The sequence below is a fragment of the Eleginops maclovinus genome, chromosome 1 (genome assembly GCF_036324505.1).
Source record: "Eleginops maclovinus isolate JMC-PN-2008 ecotype Puerto Natales chromosome 1, JC_Emac_rtc_rv5, whole genome shotgun sequence".
Lineage (NCBI taxonomy): Eukaryota > Metazoa > Chordata > Actinopteri > Perciformes > Eleginopidae > Eleginops > Eleginops maclovinus.
In genome coordinates, this window is record NC_086349.1 from 4,760,687 (window position 1) to 4,772,840 (window position 12,154).

Genomic DNA, 12,154 nt, shown 5'->3' on the forward strand with positions numbered 1-12,154 from the left:
CAGTAATCCAGACGGGAGGTGACGAGGCTGTGGACAAGGATGGCGGCAGTGTGGGGGGTAAGGGAGGGGCGGAGGCGATTGATGTTTCGTAGGTGGAAGTAGGCAGACCGGGTGATGTTATTGATGTGGGATTGAAAGTATAGTGTGCTGTCAAGGATGACACCCAGACTCTTAACCTGGGGGGAGGGTGAAACAGAGGAGTTGTCGATACTGAGGGAAAAGCTGTCGGTTTTGGATAGAGTGGATTTGGTGCAGATGAGGAGAACCTCGGTTTTGTTACTGTTTAGCTTAAGGAGGTTTTGAGTGAACCAGGTTTTTATTTCAGAGATGCAATCGGTGAGGGAGGTGGGCGGGAGAGTGGACGAGGGTTTAGTGGTGGGATAGAGCTGGGTGTCATCAGCATAGCAGTGGAATTGAATATTAAATTTGTGGAGGATATTGCCGAGGGGAAGGAGGTATATGATGAAGAGGAGGGGCCCCAGGACAGAGCCCTGGGGCACACCTGAAGTGGCGGCGGAGGGGATGGATTTAAAGGATTGAGTTAAATGAACTGAGTGTGGCCAGAGAGGTAAGATGTGAACCATTCTAATGGAGTGTGGGTGATGCCAATGGAAGATAGCCGGTTGAGGAGGGTGGTGTGACAGATGGTGTCAAAGGCTGCACTCAGGTCGAGGAGGATGAGGATGGTGAGGAGTCCAGAATCAGGAGGTTATTATTGATTTTGATGCCACATACTGTACATTCATGTATGAATGCATTTCTGTCCATTATACCTCCTTCTGTTTCATCCTCTATGCTTTTCATCTTGACTACGATTAGTGTTGCATGTAGTCGAGAGGTCCTTGCTGTCTTGAGAAATAATTAGCACACACACTAGAGTGATAGAGTTACCTGTTTTATTAAAAAAAATCTCATTGCCAAGACCAAATGGCAAGGCATGTGCCTTTCAATGTGACCCTACTTGGTTACAACCAAATAAGTTAATATAGCAATTAGCTGCAGATGACACTTATATCTAACAAAATACACAGTTTGAACTCTCAAAGACTCTCAAGCTGAAAACATCAAGATTGTTGTTGCCATAATCATGTGCCAAGAGCCCAAGATTATATTTAATACATACTAACGTTTTCCAAAAAGAGAAAAAAAAGAGCAGAATTTCAATAGAAAATACCCCAAACATACTTGTTTTATTCATATTTGGCATTCATTAAGTACAGTGGCCGACAAGTGCAAACAGTTAGCCTGTTCATAATTGTATGTGTTTTATTTGAAATGACTAGGTATGCTAAAGCTAGTTGACTTTTAGCAGATCTGCAATAATATGGGAAGGAATCATGCGATCACATTGTTAAATTACCCAATTATACGTCCATTTTAAGGAACTTTCCAATAACAGTGAAATGTTGGCCACCTTTATAATCCTCAAATGATAACAAGTGCTCTGGTCAAGTTGGTGAACATGTTTTTTTCTTTTGCATGTGTTTTTGCATCTTTTTGTTTTATTGCAATGCTTCGGAAGTTGCAGCACATTTCTACTCAGGGAAATTTTTTGGGCTGCTGTAGCCTGTTTGCATCTCTTTGCCACCGTAATTAAGAGATAACTGAACTATTTTCCCTGAGACACAGACTTTGAACTTTCAAATTCCAAAACAAAAGACACTGTAACACATACAGTAGTAAATGATCTGTTGGTACTATAAAAACATAAAAAGCTTTCCACACTTGAAGTCTTTTTGGCACGAGTTGACCATTAAACCTTGTTGGAAAATATTCCTGTGGATTTTGTTGTGAACATGTGTGATTTTCTTTTTTTTTTCACCAGATTGCAGGCCTACATGCTGAGCTGAAACATTAGCTGGTTTTGAAATTCAGCCGCAATTAGCTGTCCTCTCACTAGAGGGCAGACCTTGAACATTGTGAATTAAGGCACATTTGCTAAACAGGCTGATATAATATCTGTGGTACAATGTAAACCTTCAATTTGACATACAGGTCATAATTTATTTCTCTGCAAGCATGTTAACACACATTTAATTCAACTTCAATTAAAAAAGCAGCCTTTACATCAAGCATTGAAAGTAAATGCAGAAGTATAAAAGTTGCTTGACTGACTATATACATATTTGCTGCATGAATTAATATCTTCTCTTAATCATTTCACTCTTTATGCTTAACCCTCTATATCAATTACAATGCAGGGTTTAATATTGTACCTTTTATTGCACCACAAGGTTTTGATGATAACTTTGATGATTCAGATTGATAATATAAAGTAAAACAAATAATTTAATATGTGTTAAAACGGGGTAATGAGAAGTTTGCAAGCTGCATTGAAGTATATATATTTTTAAAAAGCTCCCCTGTTATCAGTTTTAACATTAAAGTATGAGGACATTGTGCATCCATAACTAAAATGGCCTGTTTTTGCAGAATGACTACTTACATATTGTATTGCTTATTTTATACTTTCACCTCATTAAGATGTTGAGGATTTGCTCAAATACTTGTAGCAGAGTATTTCTGTACTGTTACCACTTTTATTTAAGTATATCTGAATACTTCCTCTAACTCTCAATAAGGCAACAGACAAGCACAAAGAGAGTCATTTTGTGTTTCTGATTTTCTTTACTCGCCTCATCAGTTATTCCTAGTGTTTACAGTACGCAGAATTAAAAGATGGTATGATTATCTTATCACCGGAGATATTGATGCACAAACAGCTCAGGCTACAGATTGTAGACTGGTGGCTGCTTGTTGAAACAAAAAGTTCCTATAATAAATGAATGCAAGGACAAGAACAATTTTAACCTCAACACAGCATTGAAAAAATGTTTGACTTTCCAGAAGCAACAATGCTTCTTTCTCCTCTCATAGTAATGTTGGGTCATTTGCACATCTAAACCTGATTGGAGCTTTGAATAGGAACATGTCCATACACACAAGCCGGCACAATCACATAGAAAATTACACGAAAGCACATGTAGAATGAAAAAAACAGGGGAACCCTGGTGTTCAACTCTTCATTTTTGCTTTCAGAGTGTGTGTGTAGTCATTAGGTAAAACACCTCCTCCAGGTGTTTTCTAGAGTATAGCTTTGAACAAATTACGGGCTGTGAATCCAACCAGAATCCTCCTGAAAATTTTTATTTTCCTCAGTTTTTTCTCTATTTCTTCAATTCTGTTTTAGTTTTTCATTGTCGTCTCATTGCAGTTTTATTTCGCTGCTTATTTATTCCTATTGATTTGATTACACCATAAGTGCAGTTTTTGCTCTTTACTTTCATGTTTGTATTACAGGAGAATACTGCTACAGAATTGTTGATAATTATGGATTCCTGCCATTGCACAACCTTCCTGCTTTGCAACTATTCCTGTGTCTCTTTTCCTCCCTTATTTTTGCTAAGCTTAACCCAGAATCTGTGTAAACACAATATTTATTCACAGCAAATCTGCTTCCATCACCTTTCCGTCTCCAGACAACATCCATTTTATTAACAGCCCTCCATACCCGCCATATACTCAAAGATCATACACATTGACCTCTTGCAAAGGAGACCATGGTCCTATCAGAGGCTGCTGGTTGTTGATATGCGATATGTATCAGTTGACTCGGCTGGCACCACATAATGAGCTTGGCGATGGAGAATGTCATCATCTCTTGATAATTCCCATGGTACAAATCCTGTCAGTGATGAGTTATCCCACTATCTGTCCCCAATAAAGCAGGCAAGGGCTGCACAATTGTACTATATAGTCTAATCTGCTACTGCTACCTATAATATACTGTAGAAAGGAAAACATCAATCACATGGGCTCATTATGGAGAGGAAAAATCAATAACATGCTGTGTCCACGGAAGAATTTAGGTGAGAACTGGATTACTCAGAAATGTATAAAGCACCCAAATAGTTAGGGTCAAAAGAGGGGAAATGCTACATTACAAAACATTTGCAAACATTTTTACCATTTGTGACAGCAACGTTTACACCTAAGGAGCCACAAAGTCCCTTGAAACAATTTTTTTTTTTAAGGGGCAGTCACAAAACTTATGATCAACATGATGTTCAATTTGCAAGATGGCCGTGGTCTGAACAAGGGGAAAGAAGGGATCATTGTCCTCCCATGTATCCCCCTTGTCTGATTTGTCCTTACAGAATTTTCCAGGCTTGTGGCTGATATCTAAATGAAGTTTGAAGATAGGTGTGGTCCGATGCAAGGGCCCCGGGGAAGGGCGTTAGGAAATGGGAAAGGACTCTTGGCCCGGTTTGACATTGCTGCTGATTTGAAGGCAACATCGTCTTTAGTTAATTTCTTGAAAAAGTGTAAATTCAGAAATGATTACGGGGCCTTAAAACAGATTGGATTCCTCTGTAAAGGAACACACTTCTTGAGATATGAGTTACAGCAGTAGGCTACACCACACTGTCAGACATTAAAAATACCTGTGCTTTTGTTACTGATCAAACTTGTGCTGTGAAAAGGGTTATATTCATGTACATTCATGCATATTTCCGCTTGAAATCATTGCACTTGCTGCCAAGAAAAAAGTTTCTGAAACTCTATGAAAATCAATATAGAACATAAGAGTCCATGTGCAATGTACGTTGAATGGGTTTTCAAATTGATTGCGTTGTGTTAAAACAATTTATAAAGCCACAAGAACTGCATTTGTTTGGTTGCATTTTGGATTTCAAGAGACACATTTTTGTTTACTTAAATGAACAATGTCTCCATTAAAAATGTGTTTTAAGATAGGCAACAGGTAAACAGTTTTTAGCATTTGTAGTGTATTATAGTCATATGATATTGAAAGCTACACATACATTAACTCAACTGCACACACAAAAGCCCAACTAGCTAGATTAATAATGTGAAATATAATCAACACTCAAATCAGAATAGTTATATCTGGAGTAAATTCACCCGGCAGTATACAAAGTTATTGAATCTAGCTGCACCTTTACCAGCTTTGAGAACACCTTAATGCATCAGTAATTATAAACAAAACATATAATGATTACTCTGAAATGGGGCAATCTGCATAATGGCCACTTTTATTTTAATGTAATTTAAGAATATTTTGAATCTAATACGGTTGTTCTTTTACTAGTAACATTTACATTACAGTGTTATCGTGACACTGTGGTACTTCTACTTTACTTAAGTACAATATCTGAGTACTTCTCCCACCTCTGCATGTAGGAAACTGTTGGTAACATTTCCCTAGAACAGTGGGCTTGGTCTGATAGGGCTGGGTGGGGTCCAGCACTGTGGAGGGGACCTACCTACCTGGTGCTGCTCCCCCGGGACAGGGTGGCGTAATCTGCCGGTGACACTCCGGGCTCCACCTCCTCTCTCCGGGCTGAGCTACCACTGCACAGCGGACACAGAGCCCACACAGTCAGTGCAGCAACGGCGTGTGTGGGGGTGTGTGTCAGAGGGAGAGGAAGGAAGCAAGAGAGAGTGAAAAAGTTGACACACAGAGAAGGGGTAGTCGCAGAGAACTACTAAGCAGGTGAGTGCTCCATCTTCCGTCTTTGCTAACATTTCTGTCAGGAACTGCTGCCCGGTAAACCCAATGACGCTAAATCAATGTTTTGAAATGTATTACTGTAATATTCCGACAACAATTGTCTCATGTCTTTCTAAAGCGTATTTATGTAAACCCTATAACTTTAACCTGTTCCTCTTGGTGGGCTCTTACAACTGTAATATTCATTTGTAAAGTAGAAATGTGAATTTTGAGGGACTTTTTGGCGTTTTTATGCTAGGCTATATACTTTTTCGCGCTGTTAGCTGCTGGCATAATGCAGTGCACCACTTCTTGTTAGCTAATGAGGTGAGACAGCAAGTGTTGGTGTGAGTAAACACAGAGTCGCCAATTTGCAAGACTTTTGTAAACATAAACTTTAGAGTTATAATGAAATGGTTATATCATTGCTAACACATTTTGACGTAGCTGTTATAAATAACTGCAGGTGTGTAGCAAGACAGCAGAATATTCACTCCTATCTACTGCAGTCATTGGTAAATGCTACAGCTGTGTAATGAACATTTAACTTGACCGTTAGTGTAAAGTAACAAAGTACATTTCCTCAAGTACTGTTCTTAACTACTTTTTGAGGCACTTGTACTTTAGTATTTCCATGTTCTGCTATTTTGTACTTCTAACTAACTACAATTCAGAGGTAAACATTGTACTTTTACTCCACCACATGTACCTTTAGTTAATCTGCATATATGGATTAATGATAAACAAAATATAATCAACACTTAGATATGACTTTGGCCACAACTGGATTAAGTTCATGCTACCAGCAGTAAATAAAGTCATTGAAAGTATTTCCACTTGGCACTTTTACCAGCTGTGATAATCATATTAATACATCAATACTTATAATAAAAATATGTACTATTCTGAAATGAGTCCAACCACATAATGAGTGCAAGATCTGAGTATTTCTTCCACCTCTGAACTTGACGACTGCCACTGGATGAGTCACTGTGAATATTTGTGTTTTTATAAATGATGCTGAAGGCAACATGACAAGTTCAGCACTTCACTTCAAAAATATATGTTTTCGTTTTTGTATGTTCACTTGGATTTTTGTCTTGGAAGTTGCATTCATTTTCATGGAAAAAGTTATTTGGTGCCTACTTAAGATCAGAGTGAAGTGTGTGTTTGGAGCTTGATTCTGTGAAATCTTCTTTGCAATTGTTCATGATGGAGTGTGATGCACTCAGAATGGAAACAGTGAAAGATGAGGCAATGTAATCTAGTAGTTAAATATCTGTGAAATATTTGTATTCATTGTCTTTAGAACTTTTCAATGAGGGAGAAGTAGTAGAATAATTATTTACCTAGGTTATTGAGCTTATTTGTGTAAAAACCATAACAGACAGGCATTCTTATTCAAATGTGGAGGATTTTCTAGCAAATTCAGACCAAAATGATGTGTGTGTGTGTGTGTGTGTGTGTGTGACACCAGTGGGTCACTTACGGCTGGGAGGCAGATTTCTGACACTGCTGCACACATTCCTACCAGATTAAGCAGCAGCACAGATTAATGGAGGGCAGAGCTCAAATTCACCATCTGAAATGGTTTGAATGGTATCTGCAGTTTGCTGCAGGTGAAACACAGACATTGAGACAGTCGTGGGCTGTTTCTTCAATTCTGCGCTCTTAAAAAGTAGCAATAATGACTAAAGAATGTTCTCCCCTAATTGGGGCTTTTTAGGACAGGGGCATTCCTAGAGAAGTGGAGAGCTACAATTTTAATATTTGGAGGGTCAGATTTGCCCTTGAATTGGAGAATGTCCTATTGCCATTTATTTCGTGTCACTTTTCAGGGTGTTTAGACATGTGTGTGTTTGGAGCTACATGTTCCCATGGCCCTTGCAGGCTTAGTCTAGCATTAATCAGCTCAAGGACCTGGCCTCTCGTCCTGCTGCTGAGATCAACTCTAACCTGAAGGTTAAGAGGATCCACGAGTCGCTCAGGCTGCAGAAGGCCCTTTTGGGAGAGAGGGAATCTGTTTGGTAGCTGCTCTTCCTCTTATCAATTGACGATGATATATCAACATTGGGTGTGAAGGTATCTTGTGATGACATATTCTTTAAGCACTTTTTCTCAGAGGACTAACCAGAGGCTTTACATGTTATACTGTAGCCAAATAAATACCTTCTTCATTTCCCAAAGTATGCAGCCATATTTGAGATTTTGGAATATTTAGCTGAATTGGAGGACTTCCCCCTCTTAATTGGTTCGTCAAATAATAGTTTTGTTTTTGTCAACTAATATTTCTTTAGTTGATTAATACATTTCAATCCTTTTTTATGCCGAATTACTGATTTCCAAAAACGAATGACCTAGAACTGTTGCTTTTGCGTCTTGTAAAGATACACATTTTTACAAATCAGTTTATTAAAACAACTATTTGACTAACAGATTCTCCATTGAACGACAGCCTTACTAAATTCTTTACAATTTAAAAATAAAATATCCTGGTAATACTCCCACCTTCAATTTTGTCGGCCAGCCAACCATAAGACATAGTACATTCAGCTACCTTCAGGTAAAAGTACAGGTAATTATAAGTTATGATAATTGCCTGTAAAACGATCATTACTGTAGTCAGAACTCCTCATCTTGAATATATCTGACATATAAACTGTCACTACTTCTGGAACTACTTTTTTACCAACTGGTATGTCGGTCTTTTACAAAACGCTGGAAAGAGTAGTCGACTGGTATTGTATTTGCCAGCAATTTGTATAATGAATTAATCCATAACGTCATTTCTTATGCATAAACTGGCATTGCCATCTTTCCCTGTTTTCTGATTTTTTTCCAGATAAACTGACCTTAAGATATTGCTTCAAAAACTCAGCTGATAAGCTAAAGATAAAAAGAAAGTTCAGTTGCAGTGCTAGTTCTTTGTGCTTTTGTGTCGTTTTAACTGTCTTCTACTTTGAGGTTTAGCAAATTGCTGTTTCAGTGCAAAACTGGGGCTTTGCTCTTTTAAATATCAGGTGCGAGTGCTTAGCTGTGGACATGCTACAGGTAGGAAGGATTTAGCATGAGATGATAGTTCTCAGATGCTGTTTTTTTTACAGAATAGTTGATTTATTGTCCTCACCGGTGATTTGGGCTGAGTAGGTGTGCAAAGGCAGAGATCAGGTGTGTGTATGTATGTGTGTGAGAGAGGATGTGCTCTGTGTGATCCTGTACCGGAATAATCTATACATCAGGAGGCCTCTTGCTCTATCAGTCTGTCTTTGATATATGATCCTCCATCAGGGCCCCTGCAGGCTGAGGCGCTCATAATCATGTCCCCTGATATAAATCAAACCCTTGTTTGCAGCACGCCGACAGGATAGACAGATTACTGCTACGCCTCTTCTTCATGTCTGTCTCAAAGTTATGCCTCTCGGGAACTGTCTGGCTAATTTAACTCTTGACTCATAGAGTGTCTCACTAATGGTTGTCTTCATTAGTAGGAGATATAGATTTGATATTAGGTTTCATTTATGTAATTTGTCTTGGGACCAAAATTCTGTTGCTTTAATTAAAACTCAATGCATCAGGTACTACAGGTTTTAGTATTGCCACTTACCTCTGAGGATGTAAATTCTCTGCCGCAGAGGGTGTGTGTTACTCTCTCTCCTGCACTCAGATGCAGACATGCGCACACACAGGAGAAATTTACAGTGGAAACGGCTGATAACATGCAAATGGCAGCACGGATTGTGTAATCAATAACAGGAAATGCAATTTCCTCCCACGTGGTAAAAAAAGTCAGCCAAATATCCTGCTAGCTTTGATTTAGACAGGCAACTTCTCCACTGTACTGATTGCTCATGATTTTTCATTTCCTTAGTGACATATCATCTCCCACACTGGCAGAAACACTGACAGAGTAGGCAGACACACAGCTCACAATCTCAGAGCTCAACCTATTGATGCAGTGGAAAGTAGCTGCCATAGGGTGGTGAAAGTGGAAGTGAGTTAGCATTTTACCACTTCCGGTCCCCTCGTCTCAGTCAATGGGATTTCTCCGTAGGATTTTGGAAAATAGCTCGAAATAAGGTCGTGGTTGACACAAATTTAAGAGACGGATCACGTTTTGTTCTGCGACATTAAATACATCAGCAGTGACCCCCCAGCAGTGAATTTTGCTTCTGGTAATTAGATTTATGATTCTAAAATGATAAAAGTAGGGTAGACATGTGGAGATTATCCGGCTGAACAAAACGTGCATTTATCAAACAGGTTGGTTTTCCACTGATGTTATTTTTGACCATATTCCAAAACCCTATGGAGAAATCGCATTGCTTTTTTGTCGAGGGATACCATGCGCAGCTTACTTCCGGGTCGGCCTACAAAAATACGTAATCCCTGCAACACTCTATAGTCCAAGACAACACGCAACATTGTGGCTGCTATCTCTCAAGGAACAGTAAACCTTGGAACTGAGTATTTGTATTCGTGCACACACTGCAGCAGGAGAGACATGATGGATTCAACATGTTTGGGGATCTTCTCGTTGTAAAACTGGGAAGCTTGTCCAGCACATAAACCACAACAGCGCCCCCACTTGGAAGTCACTAATCTTGTCAGTGACCAGCTAACGAAGGGTTAACAATGGTTGGCTATTGCAAAAAAGAAAAATCAAATAGGCATCCCTAGTTATTACTGCTTTTGTGTCTGCATCTTATTAAGACCAAAGAATAAAAACTGTAAAAAGGAAACTTTGATTGGCTGTGTTATTATGATAGGAACGAAGAAGTGGAGTTATATAAGTATAAGCAAAGTATAAAGAGCGACAGTGTATAGAGGAAGTCGGGGTGGATGGATGGATCAAACATCTATTTCAAGATAAATTGAGTTACGTCAAATTAAGTTGACATTTATACTTCACTTACCTAGCTTAGGTCACTCACTTAACTTATATTATTTATGCCAATTAAGTTACTTTTGTAACTTATGTCACTCACATGACTTTCACAAGTCATTCACAACATGCTCCTGCCGCTTCAACACTCTTATGGCATTTGCTGTTGTAGAAGTCATTCATTAACAACCTGTTCTATCATTAAGTCGTGAGGGCATGTTAGTCATGTAGGGGTCGACAGATGCCCATCAACATGTGGTGTGTAGTCAAACATTTTTGGAACTTTTTAGAATTAATATCACATACACATTTACCCGCAAACAGGTTTTTGCCTCTCTGAAAAGTTCCTTGCTTTCAATAATGAAAAGTCCATCTTGTTTATTGTATTAGCTATGATGACGTAAGCAAGAACCTTTGCTACAAGCTCAGCTAAAGCTCTTTGCGACTTATCTGAACTCATCTGACCTACTCCACAAGACTTAATGCTGAGCCACACACTCACCTCCACCTCTCACTTTACTGCTTCATCTCTGGCTGTCTAGTACAAACATGAAAAATGTGTTGGTAAGTGTGTGTCTGCGATGAACTTAATCACCTCCTCACTGGCTACTGCCTGGTCATGCCCTCACATGAGCTTTCTGTCGGTCTCTCGGGTGTGTCCCTCTTCTTTTAAGTTAAAGATCATTTTGTGATTAACCGTAGACCCTTAAGGACGTAGCTGATTCCATCTAATACTGAGTGTTGTCGTGAGGATGAATAAGAGATTAACCTGCACTGGTTGTGAATGAACTGTTATACACGTTACACTTTCTGTTGTGTGTGTACAGGTGGTGCAGAACAAAGGCTCAGTTAGATGGTGTTACTGTACGTTGGCTTTTTTTGAGATCTGGGTCAATAGCAGTAGAAATCAGCAGAGCACCTCACACTGGGACACTTAACTCTCTCTCTAGAGACCTGAAATGGAGAATAATCTTTGACGGTAATCCTGAAAGATGCCAGCAAACATCCAGACAGTATTATGAGATTTCTTTTGGCTCCACAGGTGATTATGTGACGATGTATGTCATAGATTAGGAAGTAGTTTGAAGGGAAGTTGCTACCATGTTTGACACTCAGATTAAATTAGATCCCTTTGGGTGGTCTGTTTCCATCAAATCAAGCAGAATTGTTTACGTTGGGATCTTATATATTAGTCAATGACTGCCAGTGTGTTTCAGCTCTTTTCAACAAAATCACTGAAATAAGATTAAAGAAGCATTGAGTTATGTGTCTCAATACACAGTTTTCTCCCAGTTTACATAGATTTATTGAACAATGCAACATTTTGCAACTTCTCAACTGTCCATTTAAGTTCAACTGAGCAGCACTGAGGAGTATTTAGTGTCTAGGATATCTCTTTGAGTTCCTGTGCTACTTTCTTTGCGTTGGTTGAGTATCACAGGGTGTTTTATTGTTGTCAGATCAAAGGTTGCTTTTTAACCAGCGCCCTGTCTTCTGTGGTACTTAACTGCACTTCACCTGCTGTTAGCTGCATTCGTCTGCAGGTATTTTAATGGCAGTTGCTATGTACTAACTAACTGTGGTAGTGCTGCGTGGAACAAGTGGGACTTTAACGGTATTTCTTTGCTCGACACAAAACTGAATTTTCTTTCTAATATGAAGCTTTTATCCTTTCTGTCTGACAGTTTCGTGGATGAGAATTTCCTTCTTTCCTTCCTAAGTGACTCCTAACCATTGGTGCTTGTTCTTGGATTATT

General features: G+C 39.0%; 1 protein-coding gene across 1 annotated transcript in view; it reads left to right on the forward strand.

Moving 5' to 3' along the window:
* The first annotated feature begins 5,416 nt into the window (after positions 1-5,416).
* lamb2l (laminin, beta 2-like) overlaps positions 5,417-12,154 on the forward strand; it is a 61,635-nt gene continuing 54,897 nt past the window's right edge. The window contains 1 exon segment of the mRNA XM_063887698.1: positions 5,417-5,518. The gene's annotated coding sequence lies outside the window, so the exon portion shown is untranslated.